Source organism: Podarcis erhardii (genome assembly GCF_964252035.2).
Source record: "Podarcis erhardii genome assembly, chromosome: 4".
NCBI lineage: Eukaryota > Metazoa > Chordata > Lepidosauria > Squamata > Lacertidae > Podarcis > Podarcis erhardii.
Genome location: NC_138508.1, coordinates 8,583,656 through 8,607,204, shown reverse-complemented (window position 1 = coordinate 8,607,204; position 23,549 = coordinate 8,583,656). Strand labels below are relative to the sequence as shown.

The following is a 23,549-nucleotide window of genomic DNA, read 5'->3' as shown; positions in this document are numbered from 1 at the left end:
ATTCCAAATCTACTAACGATTTTAGCTGTTTACAATGGTTCATAAGATAAATTATAAAATTTCCCCTGTTCCTTATTAAATATTAAAATTTTAATAAGATTTTTTTAACAAACCATGAGATTATTCGTGGATCTGGTGCAACATAATCTGTGCCCCATGGTTTGACTTCAAGGATTATGATTCTGAGGTCACATTTATTATTCTTATTATTATTCTGAGGTCAACTAAACTATTCATTAATTAATGCTTCAGCTGAGATTAGTTGAGATTTAGCTGAGATCCCTGCCTCGCAGGCCTCCCAAATCTACAATTCTATGATTCTGCGACTCGTGTGGCGAGTTCCTGCCCGCCCCAATGGAAATAATGACACATGACACAATTATTTAAGGTTAATGGGCTAAAAAAGGCCACAACTTTATTGGTTACAGGTGATGAGCGGTATTGGCTTAGGCATTGGTCCTAACCGACTATATCCGGCTTCAGAACGTCCGCTTGAAGTCCGGGAAGGGTTAACCACCAGTAGGGGGAGTCCTGCTGATGCACATCAACTAGGAACTCCCCCAGGGTCACCGCTAGGGGGCGTGCCTTGGGCCCTCACATCACTAGGCTTCAGACAGAGCCATGCCCACCAGAATCCTTTATCGGACTGCCCTTCAATATGTGGGGCAGGTAATGGCACTACCTCCCCTCTTCCATCTACAGAACTATACCAATGCCTAACTGCCAATACCAAGAAAGTTGTGACGATTTGCTATGAGGTAGGCAAAAACCAGGGACGCGGGTGGCGCTGTGGGTTAAACCACAGAACCTTGGACATGCCAATCAGAAGGTCGGCAGTTTGAATCCCCGCGACGGGGTGAGCTCCCGTTGCTTGGTCCCTACTCCTGCCCAACTAGCAGTTCAAAAGCACGTCAATGTGCAAGTAGATAAATAGGTACCACTTCGGCGGGAAGGTAAATTGCGTTTCCGTGCGCTGCTCTGTTTGCCAGAAGCGGCTTAGTCATGCTGGCCACATGACCTGGAAGCTGTACGCCGGCTCCTTCAGCCAGTAAAGCGAGATGAGTGCCACAACCCCAGAGTCGTCAGCGACTGGACCTAATGGTCAGGGGTCCCTTTACCTTTTTAGGCGAAAACCAAGGGGCTGGTGCCAATTTGCCAAGTGGAAAAATTCCTACCGGGCCCCTCAGCAACTACCAGCCAAGGTCCATAGCATGGTCAGAGAAAGCAAACCTTAGAGGGCGAGAGGGTGGGAAAAATAGGAACAGCTGGTAGGCGGCAAAAGAGGGAGATCCCCGGCCACATCCTGCTTCAAATATGGCAGGCCACACCCCCCAGAGCCAGCCGATTGGCTGGCCAGGAGGTGACGCAACCGGGAATCCCCCTCAATCGCTTGGGGGCTGCGAAGCCCGCAACTCCACTTCCTCCGAAGGGCGGAAATGGCTTTAGAGGATTGGACAAAATAATGGAGGAGAGGACGATTCATGGCTACTAGTCACGACAGCTACGCTCTTTCTCCAAAGCTGGAGGCAGTGCTTCTGAACACCATTTGCTGGAATCCACAAGAGCGGAGAGTCTTGTGTTCGAATCCTGCTTACAGGTTTCTAATCGGGGCATCTGGCTAGCTAGAGCAAGAAGCAGGTGCTGGATTTATTCAGGGTAGCTCAGTCGGTAGAGCATAGGACTCTTCATCCCAAGGTTGTGGGTTCGAGAACCATGTTGGGCAAAAAGATTACTGCATTGCAGGGGGTTGGACTAGATGACCCTGGCGCCCTTTCCAACTCCACAATTCTATAACTCTATGACTAGTTGGGCCATTGCCCTGATCCTGCAAGCTCGTCTTATGCTTTTATGTTCCCAACTTAATATGATCCTGGGATCTCTGTTCTTTCTTTCTTTCTTTCTTTCTTTCTTTCTTTCTTTCTTTCTTTCTGGTTTTATTTTCTCTGCTGCAAACAATTTCCCTCCTGTGTCAGTCAACCAGTTTGACTGGTTTGGGTTCCTCCGGCGGCATGAAAGCAGAGGAGCTCCGGGGGGGGGGCTGGATCGCTCTGGGAACTGGGAACGTGACCCCCTCTTTCCGTACCGCACCCCGTCGACGTGGGGCTTCCTGCGAAAGCAGGTCAGAGGCTGGAGACTCGTGCATAAAATGCCATGATCCTGCTGTCAGTGCAAAATCTCAGCTGTGGGAGGCAGGCTCCCCTGAGGGTTTGGTAACTGAGCAGGTTATTGAGCAAGGGCTATACAGAGCTTCTTGGCAGGGCTGGGAGCCCAGGGCAGGTGTCTCCTTGCCCCAGGTGGAGAGAGGAAGCAGGACCCCCCCCCCCGTAGGAGCTTTACTTTAAGAGATAAAAAGATAAAGGGACCCCTGACCATTAGGTCCAGTCGTGACCAACTCTGGGGTTGTGGTGCTCATTTATTATTGTTATTGTTATTGTTATTGTTATTTATTTATTTATTTATTATTTATTTATTATTGTTATTGTTATTGTATTTTAGTGTTTTGTTGGAAGCCGCCCAGAGTGGCTGGGGAAACCCAGCCAGATGGGCGGGGTATAAATAATAATAAATTATTATTATTATGAGAAATGGGGCGCCAGAGGGATCTTTGCACCACGGCGCTGGATGTGCTTAAGACGGCCCTGTCTTCTGCCACTCAGCTATGGACCCTACGCTTTCTGTTCTCTGCTAGACTGTCCCTGTCTCCATCTCATATCTTGGCGTTGAGCTTCAGTGGAAATCAGCCTGAGCCTCCTCGTAGCCCGATGGATGAAGCTGTCCTCGGGGGGCTGGCATTTGAGAAGAATAGCCCCCCTTACCATCTTTATTTTACCGAAATCTCCCGGTAAACTCAGAAAAACGGGTGCCTAATGCATCCTTGCAGCGAGGGCTGCGGTCTGATTGCTCCTTCTGGGCTGCAGGAACTTCGGAAAGTGGAAGCCACTTCTTGGTCAACTTGCGAGTCTGAGGGGGGGGGGGGTGGATTGCGGTTTCTCTCCCCCCTCTCCTCGCCTCCCCACAGCGCTGAGTGCAGCCAGGCCCTGCCGCATGCAATGGATGAGTCTCGAGCTCAGAAGAAAAATCAATAAATCTCTTTGCTTTGCTGCGCAACCTGTCGAGAGGCCATAAAAGAGGTTCAGTGGCTGCTCTGCAGATTGATTCATCAGCTAATGTTTGCAAAGTGCCTGGAAGATATCATCACAACCCCAACCCAGTGCCTTTTTTTAAAAAAAGAGAGAGAAAGCAGAAAAGCCATTAGGGAAAGAGTAATTCCTTGTATCCAAGCAAGAAACCCAGTCTCAGAAAGATGCAGGTCTCAGCAGTTTTGTGTGGACCAGCTATTATCTGTCTGTTCACCACTGAGAGAGAGAACTTTTTTAGGGGGGGGGGAATGCTTCAAGATGGGTGTCTGTTGTAAGATCTTATGTGCTGAAGAACCTAAGGATTGGCTCAAAGCAATGGCCAATCTAGAGCAGCATCCCGTACACATCGTGGCCAATCAGAAGTCCGCAAGCAGGATTCGAACACAATACCAACTCTCCCCCCCTGTGGTTTTCAGCAGCAGCTATTCAGAAGCATTGTTGCCTCCGACTGTGGCGTCTGAGCGTAGCCATCAAGGCTAGTGGCCGTCGATAACCCACAAATGTGTCCAATCTTCCATTAGTTGGTGTCCGTCGCTGTGTCTGGTGGGAGAGAGTTCCGCAGTTCAACTCTGTGCTGTGTGAAGAAGGACTTTCTTTGACCTGAAACTTCCAGCGGTCAGCTTTGTAGGCTGTCCACAAATTCTAGGTAAAAAAAAGGTGAAGGACCCCAGGACGGTTAAGTCCGGTCAAAGGCAACTTTGGGGTTGCGACGCTCATCTCGCTTTCAAGCCGAGGGAGCCGGCATTTGCCCACAGTCAGCTTTCCGGGTCATGTGGCCAGCAGGAATAAACTGCTTCTGGCGCAACGGGACACTGTGACAGAAACCAAAGCACATGGAAATGCTGCTTACCTTCCCGCCGCAGTGGTACCTATTTATCTACTTGCACTGGTGTGCTTTTGAACTGCTAGGTTGGCAGGAGCTGGGACCAAGCAGCTATAGCATCTACACGTTGTTGGCATCAAAATCCCAGTCTGCATTCCCCACCCCACCCTGTTTAAACTCCATTTACCCTTTGACAGGAAATCTGCCAAGTTTTGAAGAAGATAAATGTCACCAATGGCCTGTTTGCAAGGGAAGGTAATCCCTGGGGAAAGCAGGGCAGAGACCTATCATAATTATTTTTCTGGACCCCAAAATTCAGAATTGTGGCTCCGAAGTCCATTGGCAAGTCACTGGCCTTGCATGCAGAAGGCTAGCTCTGAGATACTGGACAGCCACTGGCAGTCAATATAACCAATACAGAACTAGATGCCCAAGCGATCTAACTTGATAGAATGCTGTTTCCCTATGCTGGGCTCTTGGTTGTAATGCAGCAGAGACGTGCTCGCTTTCTGAAACACGAGGTTGAGAGCAACTAAGGTGCTGGGCTGTTTTTGGCCTCGCTGGCGAAACCGCAGTCTGGAAGTTCGTCCGCTGCAAGAGCATTTCCTCTTTTCCTCTGTCTTTTTGCATGCAGCGTCTGCATGCAGAAGGGGAGAGAGGATTCCCACCCCCTTTTGAAGATGCCTTCAAGTCTGCAGGAACCTCACCTACATTGGCAAAGGAAAGGCGCTTTTATACGTGTTGCACATGCAGTTATAATACGGCGACACCGGATGGCGCTGTGGAGTTCCGTTTTTGCCAACTCGATTTCTTCCTTCCTTTTTTATGAAAAAAAATGTTTATTGAAATTCATGAATGTCATTACAGATTTAACTTCGCACATACACATAGATACAATATATATATACAGTATATTCTTACATTAGTTTAACATAAAATGTTGATTTAATCTTCTAATTCCACTTAGATATCAGCTAAGCTAAAATCATATAATGTTACATAAAATAAAGTAAAACAAACAAACAAAGTAAAATAAATACAGACTTCCCATATTTCCCAATATAGTTGACATTTGTGATTTTGAATGTACTTATAATTGTTACCTTACATTTAATATACTTTCTAATACTTTATTACAACCTAGCGTACCGATTTTCCTTTATTTCTTAATCATTTTAAATCTTTTTTATGTACACAAGGGTCATTCAAACACTACCATAGACAACATGTCACTGTTATTATTATTTTTTGTAAGTATCTCTTAAACATTTCCCATTTCTGAGAAAATAATTGTAAACCCGATTTCTCCTACAAATTTTGCAACGCGTTTTACTGAAAAGCTTCTTGGATGTGTTTAGATCCAGCCTTATTCCCCAAGGATTTGGCAGAGACTCTGAGATTACATTTGTAAAATCTCTTGGGTGCAGCTAATCAGGCCCTGGAGACAATTCATTTGAAGCAGCTAGGTATTCCCTGACCTCTTTTCCTATCTTGGGCTGCAGCTCCCTCCTTGCATCGTTTATTCTGTTATTACCAGGTTGGGCACTGCTTTGGGCGAAGACAGAGGCGATGAGCAGTTCCTCCTCCTCCTCTCTCTGTCACCCAATAGCATTTGTGGCCTCTCCTGCCTTGGTGGTTTTTAAGCAGAGGTTGGATGGCCACCTGCAATGCATGCTTTAGTTGTGATCATTTAAAATTGCATTTAGTTACTTCTTTGCATTCAGTTGCTTCTTTGCATTCAGTTACTTCTTTGCATTCAGTTATTTAATTGCATTTAGTTATTTCTTTGCATCCAGTTATTTCTTTGCATCCAGTTATTTCTTTGCATTCAGTTACTTCTTTGCATTCAGTTACTTCTTTGCATTCAGTTATTTAATTGCATTTAGTTATTTCTTTGCATCCAGTTATTTCTTTGCATTCAGTTACTTCTTTGCATTCAGTTAATTCTTTGCATTCAGTTATTTAATTGCATTTAGTTATTTCTTTGCATCCAGTTATTTCTTTGCATCCAGTTATTTCTTTGCATCCAGTTATTTCTTTGCATTCAGTTATATCTTTGCATTCAGTTATTTCTTTGCATTTAGTTATTTCTTTGCATTCAGTTATTCCTTTGCATTCAGTTACTTCTTTGCATTCAGTTATTTCTTTGCATTCAGTTATTTCTTTGCATTCAGTTATTTCTTTGCATTTAGCTATTTCCTTCCAGGGCTGTGTATGTGTGCAACCCCACCAGGGCTACCCAAACCTCTCTGTCCAATCCACTCCTTCAACAGTGCAGATTGCAAGCTTGTCTCGTTTATGTGCCAAGCTCAGAGCAGCCTCCTCCTCAACCTGGTGCCCTCCAGATGTTCCGGACTACATTTCCCACCAGCCCCAGCCAGCATGGTCCCTGACCAGGGATGGTGGGAGTTGTAGTCTAAAACATCAGGAAGAAGTGTTGCAGGGGGTTGGACTAGATGACCTTCGGGGTCCCTTCCGATTCTGCGATTCTATGATTTTATGATTCGGCGGCGGTAGGTGCAGTGGTTGGATGCACAGCTGGACAAGCCAGCTCTCCCTTGAATAGCTGTGGTCGCTGGAGCCATAATAGTTGTGAAGCTGAGGCTCCAATACTTTGGCCACCTCATGAGAAGAGAAGACTCCCTGGAAAAGACCCCGATGTTGGGAAAGATGGAGGGCAGAAGGAGAAGGGGACGACAGAGGACGAGATGGTTGGACAGTGTTCTCGAAGCTACCAGCATGAGTTTGACCAAACTGCGGGAGGCAGTGGAAGACAGGAGTGCCTGGCGTGCTCTGGTCCAGGGGGTCGGACACGACTAAACGACTAAACAACAACAACGAAAAATTAAGTCCAGTCAAAGGCGACTATGGGGTTGCAGTGCTCATCTTGCTTTTCAGGCCGAGGGAGCTGGCGTTTGTCCGCAGACAGCTTTCCAAGTCATGTGGCCAGCAAGACTAAACTGCTTTTGGCGCAATGGGACTCTGTGACAGAAACCAGAGCTCACGGTAACACCGTTTACCTTCCCTCCCGAGTGGTACCTATTTATCTACTTGCACTGGTGTGCTTTCAAACTGCTAGGCTGGCAGGCACTGGAACAGAGCAACGGGAGCTCACCCTGTTTCGGGGATTCAAACCGCCAACCTTACGATCGGCAAGCCCAAGAGGCTCAGTGGTTTAGACCATAGTGCCACCTGCCATCTTCCCTTGAGTAGAATACCAAACGACTCGGGATAAGCTTACCTGTGAGACCACCTGCACCTGTGCAGACCTGTATGATTGCTTTGTCCACCTGGGGGGAAATTCTACTTTTGGCACTGCGCCCATCGTAGAAGGTAGAAGCCAACTCCATGGGGCCAAGGGGTCTTCAGCTCCCCCCTTAAATATTTGGGCCACCTCCCCAAAGTTAATGGGCAGCACCGTTCAAATGGTGCCTGTGTGACTGGTTATGTGGGACAAGGCTTGCCTGCTCCCCCCCCCCAATATTTTATTCAAGTTGACACCCCTGGCACCCATATTGAGACTTTTCCCAGGTGCCAACTTAAGTACTGCCTGGGCACAGCAGCGCCCACAGCTATCGGGTTGGCCGTCCCTGCCAGAGACAGTTCCTTTATTTGTTCACGCTGTTTCTGTACTGCTTACTATATTTAAAAATATCTCAAAGTGAAAACGACAGCAACTTGAAGAGCCACAGATATTATCAAAATGTTAAAGAGGGTAAGTCGAGTGGGGCTTACTTCTGAGCCTAAAAAGAAAAATTAAGATGGCACTGGTTTATAAGCCTTTGTGAGCATACTTTGGAAGAAAGCTCTGAAAATTAGGCTCTGACCCCTGACCCCTTATATGGGATTTGGTATATAAATTTTCCCTTGGCTTTTTTGCTGGCCCATGATGATTCCTCCCTTTATGGTCTTGATTTATGGGCTACCACTAAAATCAGGCTGCATTTTAAGCTGTATTTTAAGCTGTATTTTAATTAAGTGTTTGTTTGGTTGTTGTTGTTTTCCTATTACGTTTTATTGTAATTCATATTTGGTGTTAGCCGCCCTGAGCCCTGTCCTGGCTGGGGAGGGCGGGGTATAAATAAAATTTATTATTATTATTAAAAGTTGACCCATAAAGCGCACAATAATTTCTATAATTCGCCTTATTGGGCGAAGAGGAAGGGGAAAACCCTTGCATTCTTCAATCTGGATTCTTGCTCTGCTCCAGAGGTTGAACATAAATAAGTTTCACAACACCACAATATTCACATTAGGAATATTAACAGCTCTTGTCTCGTCCGCGCTGGGTGACGTTTTCCGGAGATGTTCTTTCTTTGATTGAAGACATCCTCCTGGGGTGTTTGGCTGCTTTCTGCCGATAAGATCAGACGTGACCCAGCCATGAACAGAATGTCACTGCTTTCGCCAAGCCGGTGCCCGCCAGATGTTTTGAACTTCATTTCCCATCACCCTCAGCACCGCAAGACTTTGAAGTCACAAACCTCCAGAGGGCACCAGCTTGGGGAAGGCAGGCTGTTTTGGCGAGCTCAGCTTTGTGTTGCAAGCTGGGAAAGTCCCCGGTTTTTATCCTCACCCTAACTGTCAGGCGTGCTTTTCGAGCCGACTTGAAGACTCAAAAGTCTACAAGGAAAACAAAGCCCTGGGGGGGGAATTTGTTGAGAGATGTAGGAAGCTGATCCTTGATTGCTGATTCCCGGAAGGGAGACGGGAGGAATCATATCTTAGACGCAGATCGTATTCTCTTGACTTGATGCTGACATGTGCGTTTGCCATTGACGCAACCCCACAGCCAGGCAGGGTTGGGAGGGGCTGGGAAATCATTTCACAGTCCCTGTGGGCAGGTGAGAGAGCAGCCGGATTTGATGGAGAAGGTTGCCTAAGGTGAAAGGGTTAAGCGCCCTGCTTCGCCCCCTCACCGCTGCTATTTAGCTCACATTTATTCAGCGAGAGAGGTGCCGATCGGTTAGAAAGTGGGGAGCCTAACCCTGTCTCTCCTGCTGTCATTCATCCAGTTCGGCCGTAAAGGTAAAACTTTTCAGGTTGCATGTTGATGGTAAGGATTTGTGCCAAAGGACGGAAAGACTTCATTCGGTTTTGATAAGTAGGAGGCACAGGGCTTCTCTGGAAAGCAGCATTTGTGTAGCTGAAAAAAGGGGAAATGCCGTTTTGGTCTTGTATGCACAGCCAGAATGAAACTTCACAGATCCTCTGGAGTCCAGAAATGAAAATGGTGTTCAGTGTGCATATGTGCAGAAAATGTACTTCCTCAATCTTCTTTGATGGGCCACTCCATATGTCCTTTTCGTTGTGCATTCACGATTCTTTATTTTATTTATTTAACCACAACAACAACCCTTTGAGGTAGGTTAGGCTGAGAGGCCTGTTGTCTTTGTCCTTGGTGTTTTCTTGGCAGGGATACTGGAGTGGCTTGCCGGTTCCTGCTCCAGGTGGATCACGTTTGGTCAAAACTCTCTGCTATGACCTGTCCATCTTGGGTGGCCCTGCACGGCATAGCTCATAGCTCCTCTGAGTTATTCAAGCCCCTTTGCCACGACAAGGCAGTGATCCATGAAGGGGAAGAAATGGAGACAGTTGGAGATTTTACTTTCTTGGGCTCCATGATCACTGCAGATGGTGGCAGCAGTCACGAAATTAAAAAAACGCCTCCTTCTTGGGAGAAAAGCAATGACAAACCTAGGCAGCATCTTAAAAAGCAGAGACATCACCTTGCCAACAAAGGTCCGTCTAGTTAAAGCAATGGTTTTCCCAGTAGTGATGTATGGAAGTGAGAGCTGGCTGATCACCGAAGAATGGATGCTTTTGAATTCTGGTGCTGGAGGAGACTCTTGAGAGTCCCATGGACTGCAAGAAGATCAAAGTGATCCATTCTTAAGGAAATCAGCCCTGAGTGCTCAATGGAATGACAGATCCTGAAGCTGAGGCTCCAAGACTTTGGCCACCTCATGAGAAGAGAAGACTCCCTGGAAAAGACCCTGATGTTGGGAAAGATGGAGGGCACAAGGAGAAGGGGACGACAGAGGACGAGATGGTTGGTCAATGTTCTCGAAGCTACCAGCATGAGTTTGACCAAACTGCGGGAGGCAGTGGAAGACAGGAGTGCCTGGCATGCTCTGGTCCATGGGGTCACGAAGAGTCAGACACGACTAAACGACTAAACAACAACAAGGCTGAGAGGCAGTGACGGGCAGCGAGGTCACCCAGTGAGAAATTTGAACCCTGATCTCCCAGGTCCATATCTGATACTCTAGCCCAGGGGTCAGCAAGGTTTACCTCGTCTGGGCCAGTTCACTCCAGTGGAGATCCCAGCGCAGGGGGAGTCACTGAGTGGGTGGCTCAGTTTGGGGGTGGCTCGTGGGCCAGTTAAACAACTCCCGTGGGCGGCTTGTGGCCCACGGGCCTTAGGTTGCCAACTCCTGCTCTAGCCACTACCACCACACTGGTTCTCAGACCGCACTGGCTCTCTCAGGGATGATGTTGGGTGCTTATACACAATTCTGCTTGCTTTCTTGTCAATCCACACAGCTTCCTGCCCCTCCAGGCAGCAATAATGGGTTATCATTTAAGAAGCGTTGCAAAATAAGAGTGGAATGGCGTGTGAATGACTCATTATAAATCCAGAGTCATGCATATGTAATAGGGCTTCAATCTAAAAGTTCCACATTATATTTTTATTTTCGAAAAAATATCTGCAGCCTGAACCAGGGTTCACACATGTGTGGTGCAAGCAAGGGAGATAATGAGGCAGCCATACTTTTAAAGTAACTTTAAAATAACTTTTTGAGGGCTTCCCAGGGGCATTGAGTTGGCCACTGTGAAAAAAGGGTGCTGTTTTAGAAGGGGCTCTGGCCTGATCCTGCAAAGCTTCTCATGCATTCTTAGCATGCAGTTCTTCCCTGGGAGCACCTGGAATGTGGCGTTTTATTGTCGGGTACAATTCTGCCCATATGGTTTTGGAGGAAACTTAGTGAAGAAATTGGCTGTGTTGGCCGAACTCTGCCCTTGAACTGAGCAACCAGTGTAGCCCAAACACATCCAGAGTCCAGAATGCGCCCTCATACTTTACCCCAGAAAATATTTGTATGTTCTGACATCATTGTTTGATCAGAGACTTGTGTAAACTTTTGGATGGGGGCAATGGCTGAAATTGTGAAACTGGCATTATCAGCGACAAATCCGCTGGTGCGCCCGGGATATACCGTATTTTTGGGTGTATAAGACGCCCCCATGTATAAGACGCCCCCCATTTTGGGGGACTAAATTTAAAGAAAATGAGGGGAGATGGCCCAGAGTTGTTGAGCTTTTTTAAGGGGAGGGAAGTGGCAAAGTGGGCAGCTGCTCCCCCCGAGCCACTGCAGATAGGAAGCGCCATAAAGCCCTAAACAGCCTCAGCCCAGTATATCTGAAGGAGTGACTCCACCCCCATCGTTCTGCCCAGACACTGAGGTCCAGCTCCGAGGGCCTTCTGGCAGTTCCCTCTCTGCGAGAAGTGAGGTTACAGGGAACCAGGCAGAGGGCCTTCTCGGTGGTGGCACCCACCCTGTGGAACGCCCTCCCATCAGATGTCAAAGAAATAAACAACTACCAGACTTTTAGAAGACATCTGAAGGCAGCCCTGTTTAGGGAAGTTTTTAATGTTTAGTAGGTTATTGTATTTTAATATTCTGTTGGAAGCCGCCCAGAGTGGCTCAATAGCTTTGGGCAAAACAAACAAGTTTTGTGTCTGGGCTTTTTGAATACGGCATCCCTATCTGAGAGGTTTCCACTCTCGCTTTTCTCAGACTTCTCCTTACTGCTTCTTATGGAGAACATCAACTTCCGTATATGAATCTATTATTCTGTGTGTGTGTGTGTGTGTGTGTGTGTGTGTGTGTAATAAAGGTAAAGGGACCCCTGACCATTAGGTCCAGTTGCGGACAACTCTGGGGTTGCGGCACTCATCTCACTTTATTGGCTGAGGGAACCGGCATACAGCTTTCGGGTCATGTGGCCAGCATGACTAAGCCGCTTCTGGCAAACCAGAGCAGCACATGGAAACGCTGTTTACCTTCCCGCCGGAGCGGTACCTATTTAACTACTTGCACTTTGACGTGCTTTCGAACTGCTAAGTGGGCAGGAGCTGGGACCGAGCAACGGGAGCTCACCCCGTCACGGGGATTCGAGCCACCAACCTTCTGATCAGCAAGCCCTAGGCTCTGTGGTTTAACCCACAACATCACCCGCGTCCCTCGTACTCACTTCCAAACTGGAGATCATTTAAAGAAGCTCACGTAATGAGACTAAAACATCAATACTACAGTAGTGCTAACTCTCAATTAAAGCTTACTTCTTATGTATCCCAGTATTCTTGCAGGGTTTGAAATGCTAAGCTTTTGTACGGCTGCATTGATCTGTTGCATGATGGGCTTGTCGTGGCCTTTGGCTCTAGAACAATAAACTTTGACAGAAATACAATAGCATGCAAACAAAAAAACCAAAAAAACCCGCATTTTAACTTGTGTGAGCTGCTAATTTTCTGCACAGTCTTTGGTGACGCTTTCACGTTGCATCGACAGCCCCGAAGAGGAAGTCAAGGTGTTTGGTTCTTGGAGGGGTTTTTCAAGAGCAAATCAGACTATTGGCACCTGCATATTTACACAGCTCATATCAAATATTGAAGGATCCAGGGCAATGCGCTTGACTGAGGAGAGGCTTTTGGGACGTTTGTTTAGGCCTTGCGCAGAAAGAAGAAAAGTCAGCGACAGATACGAGAAACTCAACAGTTTTGTCCTGTTGGGTAGATGACAAAGAAAGCACAGATTTGCATGCACTAATTTATGTGTTCAGGTGCAAATTTAGAAAAGTCTCCTCTAACTTGAGCAGCAATATATAACTCAGGTGGTAGAGCATGAGGCTTGTGCTCTCAAGGTTGTGGGGGGAATCCTGCATTGCAGGGGGTTGGACTAAAGGACCTTACGGGTCCCTTCCAGTTCTACAGTTTTATGATTCTATAATACATCTCGCCATAATGTTGAAGGCTCTGACAGGTGACCCATGAACTTGCCTGATCTGCTGTCAAGGTGCACACTGTTGACAGGCAACTTCAAGGCGTCTGATGGTCTCTCTCTCTTTTGAGTTCTTTATTTTTGATGCAGATTTTACTGGGCTATTCCAAGACAGTCCTTTGAAAATCAGACAAATTCATGGAGGAGCAGGATCAACCAATCAGGACCAACTAGCCAGGATCAACTAGCAGGATCAACTAGCCAGGATTGGTGTGTTCTCCTGCCCCTGTCAGAGGCAGAATGCCCCTGAATTGCTGGGAATTGACAAGTGGAAAGAGCACTTTTGTGCATGGGTCCTGCTGGCTGTGAGAGGTTTTTAATATTTTTAATGTTTTTAATATTCTGTTGGGAGCCACCCAGAGTGGCTGGGGAAACCCAGCCAGATGGGCGGGGTATAAATAATAAGTTGTTGTTGTTGTTGTTGTTGTTGTTGTTGTTGTTGTTAAGGTAAGTTAAAGGACCCCTGGACAGTTAAGTCCAGTCAAAGGCAACTATGGGGTTGCGGCGCTCATCTTGCTTTCAGGCAGAAGGAGCCAGCGTTTGTCCACAGACAGCTTTCTGGGTCATGTGGCCAGCAGGACTAAACCAGTTCTGGCACAACAGGACACCGTGACGGAAACCAGAGCACATGGAAATGCCGTTTACCTTCCTGCGGCAGTGGTACCTATTTATCTACTTGCACCAGAGTGCTTTTGACCTGCTAGGTTGGAAGGAGCTGGGACAGAGCAACCGGAGCTCTCTCCGTCACAGGGATTCGAACCGCTGACCTTCCGATCAGCAAGCCCAAGAGGCTCAGTGGTTTAGACCACAGCGCCACCCGTGTTCCCCATTGTGAGAACAGGATACTGGGCTACATGGACCATTGGCCTGATCCAGAAGGCTTTCGCTAGGTTTGTAAGTCTGCTGTGCCAACACAGCCAAAGGGAACCAAATCCTGCAACAATATCTATATTAATATCAAACGACATTAGGATGCTCGGCTCCTACACCCCCATTGCCCTGACTCAGCAGAGATCTTCTTAGCTTATTTTAACTCTTCATCTTTCCCATGCCATGTTTTCTGGGAGAGAGCTCCCCAGGCAGCTTGCATGCACAGAGAAGGCACTAAATCTCATTCCAGTGAAACAGAACCACGAAAACAGTAGCCTGAAAACAATTTCACAGCCCAGTTTCACAGCTCATATAAAACCAATTTGCACAACCAAGGAGAAACAATTTAATACCAGCCAGTCAGTATTCAGCCCAACATTTGGGATTAAAAGCGACTGGCAAGAAATGGATTTTAGAGGCCCCAACTTGAAGCCGTTACAGATGGGGGCCAAGCATCTATCCATTAAGTGGGATATGGGGCCACCAGCAAGAAGCCCTCCCTCCGTACATTTTGCTGTGCAAAAAGACTTCCTGTGCAAAGTTCATCGAAAGGAGCAGCAATCGCTCAGAGACATCTCGTTTTTGGATCTGACCAGAGTTTGTTCTCTGCTAGCAAGAGCTCAGTCTAGATAACCATGTTCTGCCCTCGTCAGCTTGTAGAATTTCCTCCTCTCTCCCTCCCACAGCCTCCCATAATCTGTGTGGGGTCTTCTGCCAAACGCATCTTGGCAGCCCTTGTGTGTGTGTTTATGTGTGCGGCCTTTGTGGAGCAATTGTCGAAACATTTGCGAGGTTGTTGGAGGAGGGAGAAAGTTTGTTTGTGGTTTTGATCAAAGCCACGCATTGTCCCAGATCAGCCTGCCCACGTGATGCTGCGAACACGCCTGGAGAGATCCCTGCTGACATGTCTTGCAGGAAACAAGGGTCAAGTCGATTATCCCTTCTCCTTCCGCCCCCTCGGTGCTTTCTGGCTGCGAAAGCTTTCGAGCGTCAGCCATGGAAGATGCAGCGCTTTCCTGGTTCCCAGGCTCTCCTGGAGTTTCAAAGAGATCATCGAACGGTAGAGTTGGAAGGGATCCCTGAGGGTCATCTAGTCCAACCCCTGGAAATGCAGGAATCGCAGCTGAAGAATCCCTGACAGATGGCCATCCAACATCTGCTTCAAAACCTTCAAGGAAGGAGAGTCTACCACAGGGGTCAGCAAACTTTTTCAGCAGGGGGCCGGTCCACTGTCCCTCAGACTATATTTTGAAAAAATAATAATGAACAAATTCCTATGCCCCACAAATAGCCCAGAGATGCATTTTAAATAAAAGCACACATTCTACTCATGTAAAAACACCAGGCAGGCCCCACAAATAACCCAGAGATGCATTTTAAATAAAGGCATACATTCAACTCATGTAAAAACACGCTGATTCCCAGACTGTCCGCAGTCTGGATTGAGAAGGCAATTGGGCCGGATCCAGCCCCCGGGCCTTATTTTGCCTACCTGTGGTCTACCACCTCCACTGTCTAACAGTTCTTGCTGTCAGAAAGGCACTTTTTGATATTTGATTGGAATCTCCTTTCTTGTAACTTGAATCGATTGATTTGGGTCCTGTCCTCTGCAGCAGCAGAAAACAACCTTGCTCCATCTATTATGTGACATCCCTTGAGATATTTGAAGATGGCTAGCCTATCTCCTCTTAGTCTCCTCTTTTCCAGGCTAAACATACCCAGCTCCTTCAACCATTCCTCATCAGGCTTGGTTTTCAGAGTCTTGGTTGCCCTCCTCTGCACACACATTCCAGCTTTTTAATGTGTGACATTTTAATGTATTTTTAATCTTTGTTGGGAGCCGCCCAAAGTGGCTGGGGAGGCCCAGCCAAATGGACGGGGTACAAATAAATTATTATTATTATTATTATTATTATTATTATTATTATTATTATTAAAGATTTCCCTTGAGAGAATCTTTAAACCTCTTTTGTTGACCACCAGCATTTCATTTTCCATTTTTAAGTTCGGAATAGAGCAGTTGCTTTGGAAGACGATTATGCGCTCCCGAGCCTGGAAGTTCAACGTATCAGCCGTGGCCCAAAGCTGCAGACAGTTCTGTTATCGGCGAATCTTTTTAAGGTCTATTTAAAGCATTTGCTAGAATCTGCAGCCTCCCTCCCTCTTTCTTGCTCAGCTCTTGTCAGGCAGATACACCTGCTGCCCAACAGTTCTTCTGCCAGCCATCTTCTGCCACTATTCCAGTGGTCTAAAAGGGGAGGCTGGTTGCAGGGAATGTAAGAAAGTAAAGAACTTCTGGGAACCGATATATAATGTGATGAAAAAGATGTTGAAATATACATTCTTTAAAAAACCAGAAGCATTTTTACTTGGTATTATAGGCCAAGACATTAATAGGCAAGATGTTAAATTGTTCTTATGTGCAACAACAGCGGCAAGAGTACTGTTAGCCCAGAAATGGAAGCAAGAAGAAATTCCGACGAAAGAAGAATGGCAGACGAAATTAATGGACTATGCAGAATTGGACAAAATGACAGCAAGGATTCGAAACCTGCAGGACCAGAGATTTACAGAAGATTGGAAGAAGTATATGGATTATTTGAAGAGCAACTGTGACCAACAAATTACGCTAGTAGGACTACAAGAAGTTTTGTAAGGAGAAATATACGAAGTATTACAAAGTAGGAAAAAATAGAGATATTGGTCATGAGTTTGAAATGTAATAGCGAAAATAAGAAATGCATACTAAGAGATTAGAAAAAATTTCAGACAGGACTGATGGAAGTCGAAAAAAATTGAATAGGATGTAAAAACATGTTTAATTATTGTTGAAAATGGTATGTTAAAAAGCTAATAAATATTTTTTATATATATAAAAGGGGAGGCTGGTTGCACTTCCTCCTATCGGAGGCCAGGCAGAGGTCCACCCTCCCAAAATCCTGCTCCCGGTTGCTGCCCGTGATAGTGCTTTTGTGCCAGCCATCCCACAACACCAGGATGTGGTTACTGGACAGGTCAGATTTGCTGATCCTATCGCTCTTGCCTCGAGTTTCGTACGCTGCCACCCAGCCATCTGACATCCGCTTCTGCTTCTACTGCTTCCTCTTGCTGCCTATATAGGGCATCCCCACAGAAGGACTTTCCGAGCCCGGGCACAGCAGGTGGAAAGGCAGCACAGGGGTGGGGGTTGCCGAGGCCACCTGAGCCGGTCCAGAAAGAAAAGGCTTTGTCCTGCAGGTACGCCAAAGGATTTGTAGTTGCATGCACAGGCGATTTGAAAAGCCACCCCTTTCATGCACCTCTCACTCTCTGCGTGTGGCTAGACCTCCTGAAACAGAGGTGAGTAGCAGACTTGGGGTGGGTTGTCTGGAATTGTAGTAAAGGTTTCTTGGCACAAATTATACTCGTTTTTTAAAGCCAGGTTTAAGGATGAGTGAGGATGGGCAGATTGGCTTCTCATTTCTCCACTCCAAAGTTCAGGTTCTCGTCCACATCAGTTTGCAGAAAAAGTAATGAAAACCCTGAAAATTTACCTGCATTTTAGTTCTAATTTCTCTCGATGTACATAGTTTTGAATGCAGTTTTGCCCCATAACATGTGGTTTTGCAAATCAATTTTCTCTTCTCTTCTTTTCTTAAAATTTTATATTCCTTATTGAAAAATTGTTGTTGTTGTTGAGTCATTTAGTCGTGTCCGACTCTTTGTGACCCCATGGACCAGAGCATGCCAGGCACTCCTGTCTTCCACTGCCTCCTGCAGTTTGGTCAAACTCATGTTTGTAGCTTCGAGAACACTGTCCAACCATCTCGTCCTCTGTCGTTCCCTTCTCCTTGTGCCCTCCATCTTTCCCAACATCAGGGTCTTTTCCAGGGAGTCTTCTCTTCTCATGAGGTGGCCAAGGTATTGGAGCCTCAGCTTCTGATTTCCTTCAGAATGGATCGGTTTGATCTTCTTGCAGTCCATGGGACTCTCAAGAGTCTCCTCCAGCACCATAATTCAAAAGCATCAATTTTTCGGTGATCAGCCTTCTTTAGGGTCCAGCTGTCACTTCCATACATCACTACTGGGAAAACCATAGCTTTAACTATACAGACCTTTGTCTGCAAGGTGATGTCTCTGTTTTTTTAAGATGCTGTCTAGTCTGTGATTCTATCCTTGAGTAAATTCAATAAATGTATTAAGAGGTCAATGGGTGTCTTTGATCTGAAAACTTCCTCTTAATATCTGTTTCGTGCACCCAGAACCGTTTTGCTTTTCTGTACTCCCGTCGCAAAGGGGCAAAACTGTTACCTTTTCCTGTTCCCCAAACCAACACTTTCCCAGTGATTTTTGGATCCCCCTGTCTGGAAACCTCTTCTTGTGTAATTTAAATCTCTGCGAGGTGGCCCTCCCTTCTGGGCAGCAGAAAAATAAGCCTTCGCCTGCTTTGGTGCAACCTTCGGGCATTTGAAGAGGAATTTTAAGTCCCCCCTCTGAGCTCCATGTATTACACGTCCTCCTTTTTCCCTCTCCCTCTTCTGTTCTAATCCGAACGGTGCCCATTCAAAACCTGAACTTTCTGCCAACTTTACCTTTTGAAATCCGCTGGAGGTTAAGGTGCCCATTATGCCAGGAGCGCTGGACCAGATCGGTTGGAGAGGCGAAGCAGTTTCTCAACCTCGCAGGTGCCCGGAGACGGCGGTGGGAGGAGAGAAAAGTATCGCTTTCGCCCAAATTCAACACCCCGCAAACAATTCCAACCCAATTAAGCGCTATACAATTGTTGGAAAGGAGGAGCGGTTCCTTTCAGCGCTGGCGACCTAACTGCCTTTCAGCTTTTGTGGAGTGTGAGTGGAGTAACAAAAAGGTGTTGTGTGTCTGCCTACGTGACCCAGCGACTCTCATTAGCTGCCACGCGCAGTTCGTGACCTTTGCCTGTGAAGGTCATTGCTCTTTGGGGCCGGATCTGCCATTAGGCAGGAGTCACGTGCCTCAGGCGGTTGGATTGGGGTGTCACGAAAAGGCAGGAAATTGCTCGTTCTTTGGGGGATTTTTACGGGGGATTTTCAGCTGTTGCGCACCTTGCCTCTTGGGTGGGGTGGTGGGCAGAGGGGGGCATTTGCTGTTCCGCCTCAGGCGGCAAACTATTTTGGGCTTGTCTTCAGCAATCCATGGGGAGAGTGATATGAGGGGTGCTACCAGACCCATTGAGGACCCCCAAGTAGCACAAGATGTATGTCTGTCATTCAGGAGTGCAGCTTTCCCCCGTGACAGTGCGTGCCCGAGATCCGTGCTTTTTTCTAGGGGGTTGCATGCTACTAAACATTTTGCGAATCTTTGTACTTTTTTCCCATTTACTGTATTTATTTCCCCCGATTTGAACTATAAAATGGTGATTTTCTTGAATCAAAATGAGAGTACCTCTAAACTGGGAGCTGCCGCTGAGACCACATAACACCAGTCTTAAAAGACCTACACTGGCCGTCAGTACGTTTCCAAGCACAATTCAAAGTGTTGGTGTTGACCTTTAAAGCCCTAAACGGCCTCGGCCCAGTATACCTGAAGGAGGGTCTCCACCCCCATTGTTCAGCCCGGACACTGAGGTCCAGCTCTGAGGGCCTTCTGGTGGTTCCCTCACTGCGAGAAGCCAAGTTACAGGGAACCAGGCACAGGGCCTTCTCGGTGGTGGCGCCCGCCCTGTGGAATGCCCCCCCCCCGATGTCAAAGAGAACAACTACCAGACTTTTAGAAGACATCCAAAGGCAGCCCTGTTTAGGGAAGCTTTTAATGTTTAATAGGTTATTGTATTTTAATATTCTGTTGGAAGCTGCCCAGAGTGGCTGGGGAAACCCAGCCAGATGGGTGGGGTATAAATAATATATTATTATTATTATTATTATTATTATTATTATTATTATTATTATTATTGAAAAAAGCACTGCGCGGGGCCATGGGTGCCATGCAGAGTGCACTGAAATTGGTGGGTGCCCGACTCCTTCATGGGGAATTTTGTGGGTGCTCGGGCACCCGGGGCCCCAGGGAGTTGGCACCTACGCTGTGGCTTCTGAGGAGGAACTCATTGTGTGGATTCAGACCCTGGCACTTTCATATTCCAAACCTAAAAGATTCTGCGAGGATCGACTTGGGATAGGAAACTGGGGAGATCAATCTGCCACACGATTCCAGGGACCAGACCCCCCTACATCAATTTGATTTGATTTATTACAGTTCGTAGAACCATATAACTGTAGAGTTGGAAGGGACCCTGAGGGCTATCTAGTCCAACCCCGGGAAATGCAGGAATATTTTGCCCCACATGGTTCTCGAACTCATGACCCTGAAATTAAGAGTCTCGGGTTCTGCTGACTGAGCTACCAAGTTTTCCATGCTGCTTTTCATTCAGGCAAAGCCCCAAAGCGGCTTACAAACAATAACCAGTAATAATATGATAGAACATAATAGAGAATCGCAAATACAGCACAAATCACATAGAGTAATTAACAAATCGATGGTGGAACAATGGCAATCTATAAAACACCGTTGACAGAGTTTGGCTGTCGAGTGTCCCTCGATTATTTTCTGTGCGATGTCATAGAATTGCAGAGTTGCAAGGGACCCTGAGGATAATAATAATAATAATAATAATAATAATAATAATAATAATAATAATTATTTATTTTTATACCCTGCCCATCTGGCTGGACTTCCCCAGCCACTCTGGGTGGCTCATTTAGTTCAGCTGTCATTCTATGGTTCTGTGAGTTAAGAACTATGTAGAAACCTTTTAAAAATATTTGAAATTCGAGGTAAAAGAGATGAAACTCATCAACTGGATAGGCTTGCCCAAATAAAATGTTTTAAGCAGGTGCAAAAATGAGTACAGGCAGGGAGTTCCAAAGTTTCGTTGCCACCATGCTAAAAGAAGGATTTCTTACAAGTGCGGTTATTTGATAAATAGACTGCGGTGGAATCTACACACCTGTTCAAAACATTGTGGAAATGCTTTTTTTCACCACCTGGTGTCACAAATATATATTGCACTTTGAACACATTCAAAGTGTTTCATTTGCAGCTGTATAGCTGAGTCCTGTATCTCTTTTGACCAGACCATGGGTAGGCAAACTAAGGCCCGGGGGCCGGATCCGGTCCACTCGCCTTCTAAATCCGGCTCCCAGATGGTCTGGCAATCAGTGTGTTTTTACATGAGTAGAATGTGCCCTTTTATTTAAAATGCATCTCTGGGTTATTTGCGGGGCCTGCCTGGTGTTTTTACATGAGTAGAATGTGTGCTTTCATTTAAAATGGGTTATTTGTGGGGCATAGGAATTTGTTCATTCCCCCTCCCCAGAAAATATAGTCCGCCCCCCCCCACAAGGTCTGAGGGACAGTGGACTGGCCTCCTGCTGAAAATGTTTGCTGACCCCTGGACCAGACAAATACCTGACCCTCAATTAATTTTCGTCATCCTTCCTAACCCCGATAAATTAAAAAACGACGGGAACAAGAAATGCAATTCCTTAGATGCTGGAGCATTAAAAAGAGTTTGAAATCTGCTGCCCAGGAGGAGCATTTGAGAGAGGCAGGTGGTTTTGTGGCTGCTTCCTCCTCCCTAAATCAGTAGGAGAACACTTCAATCTGCCAGGACATTCTATACAAGATCTCAAAGAAGCTGTTCTATTACAAAGGAATTTCAGAAATAGACTGGAAAGAGAAGCTGCTGAATTGCAACTTATTACCAAACTTAAAACCATGGAGAGACCTGGTCTGAATAAAGACATTGGATTCTTATCTCATTATACATGACAAAGCCATTTTTCACCTTCTCACCCCTTGCTTTTTCCTGTAAGACCTATTGCAGTCGTTAAGAGTCGTCAACAGGCTCATCACAGCTATCTGCCAATCACCCATTCCCACCACCCTTCTGAGTAATACCCCTCCCCACATTCTCACTATAGAGAAGGGTCTGGTGACTTCTGTTTCAGTGTATCTGAAGAAGTGTGCATGCACATGAAAGCTCATACCCAGAACTAACTTAGTTGGTCTTTAAGGTGCTACTGGAAGGAATTTTTTGTTCTCCCTAAATGTGTCAGCAAATTGCCACAGGCGATGAATGGCCGGCCGTCTCCTCTGCAAGCAACCCCGCTGGGGACACTTTAGAGCGAAACTTGTGCAAAAGGAGGAAGCGGTTGGTGTGTCAATTTCGGGTGAAAGTGATGCATGGGCACAGGCCCTTTGCTGCTGAAACCACAATGTTGCTTGAACGAAAAGGGGCAGAGGAATTAGACCGGCCCTGGGTGCAGGAGGCTGGCTGCCTTCTTATTTTTAGGTTTGAAGTTGCAGATTCCGAGCCAACTATAGGTAAGTGGGGGGGGGGGCAAAGTCATAGCTCGGGGGTGAGGCATCCTCTTGGCATGCGCAAGGTTATCTCCCGCTTGGACTACTGCAATGCGCTCTACGTGGGGCTACCTTTGAAGGTGACCCGGAAACAGCAATTAATCCAGAATGCGGCAGCTAGACTGGTGACTGGGAGCATAGCTGTCAACTTTTCCCTTTTCTTGCGAGGAATCCTATTCAGAATAAGGGAATTTCCCTTTAAAAAAGGGAAACGTTGACAGCTATGACTGGGAGCGGCCGCCGAGACCACATAACACCGGTCTTGAAAGACCTACACTGGCTTCCAGTACATTTCCAAGCACAATTCAAAGTCTTGGTGCTGACCTTTAAAGCCCTAAACGGCCTCGGCCCAGTAGACCTGAAGGAGCGTCTCCACCCCCATCGCTCTGCCTGGACACTGAGGTCCAGCTCCGAGGGCCTTCTGGTGGTTCCCTCCCTGCGAGAAGTGAGGTTACAGGGAACCACGCAGAGGGGCTTCTCGGTAGTGGCGCCTGCCCTGTGGAACGCCCTCCCACTAGATGTCAAGGAAATAAACAACTATCTGACTTTTAGAAGGCATCTGAAGGCAGCCCTGTTTAGGGAAGCTTTTTATGTTTGATGCATTACTGTATTTTAATATTTTGTTGGAAGCCACCCAGAGTGGCTGGGGAAGCCCAGCCAGATGGGCGGGGTATAAGTAATAAATTATTATTATTATTATTATTATTATTATTATTATTATTATTATTTATTTCCCAAATTTGATACTTGACATCGCCAGGCAGGGATGGGAAGATTCACTGTCTGAAACTCCAACACAGCCACTGACGGCCAGTGTAGACAGAGAGACAAATAGTTTGACCTGTTTATATGCTCTGCCTTGGAGGCAGATTCGGGTTCAACCCCTGGCCTTGCCAGGCAGGGCTGGGGATGTCCCCTGCTTGAGATCCCTGGTGATCCACTGCCAGTCCGTGAAGGCTGTACTGATCTAGGTGGATCCATTGGTCAGAGTCGGCAGAATGGAGCTCCCTATTAAGCTGGTTCCTTGTAAACCTCAAACGTTTCTGCGTAAGGCTGACACGCAGAACCCTCGTGCCTGAGGATTTTCTCTCTCTTTTCTCTCCCAGTACTTTCCCCAGGAAAACCTGCATTTTTAACCCTGAACTGGAGCAAACGGCAACTGTGTTTTCTGTCGGCTGCCAGCTGCTCCAATTCAGCTGTTAAAAAAACAACAGCAGCAAATGGGTTTTCCTGGGGAAAAGAAAAAAGATCAGACACAGAACTTTAAAACATGGAGTT

General features: G+C 46.6%; 1 protein-coding gene across 2 annotated transcripts in view; it reads left to right on the top strand.

The window, feature by feature from the left end:
- Positions 1-23,549, top strand: part of P2RY6 (pyrimidinergic receptor P2Y6) — a 56,515-nt gene that overhangs the window by 15,845 nt on the left and 17,121 nt on the right. The window contains exon 1 of one of the 2 annotated variants that reach the window (XM_081860680.1): positions 17,148-17,237. The exons of the other annotated variant lie outside the window; for it this stretch is intronic. The gene's annotated coding sequence lies outside the window, so the exon portion shown is untranslated. Of the gene's footprint in view, positions 1-17,147; positions 17,238-23,549 lie in introns of those variants that run through there. 2 annotated transcript variants of the gene reach the window in all.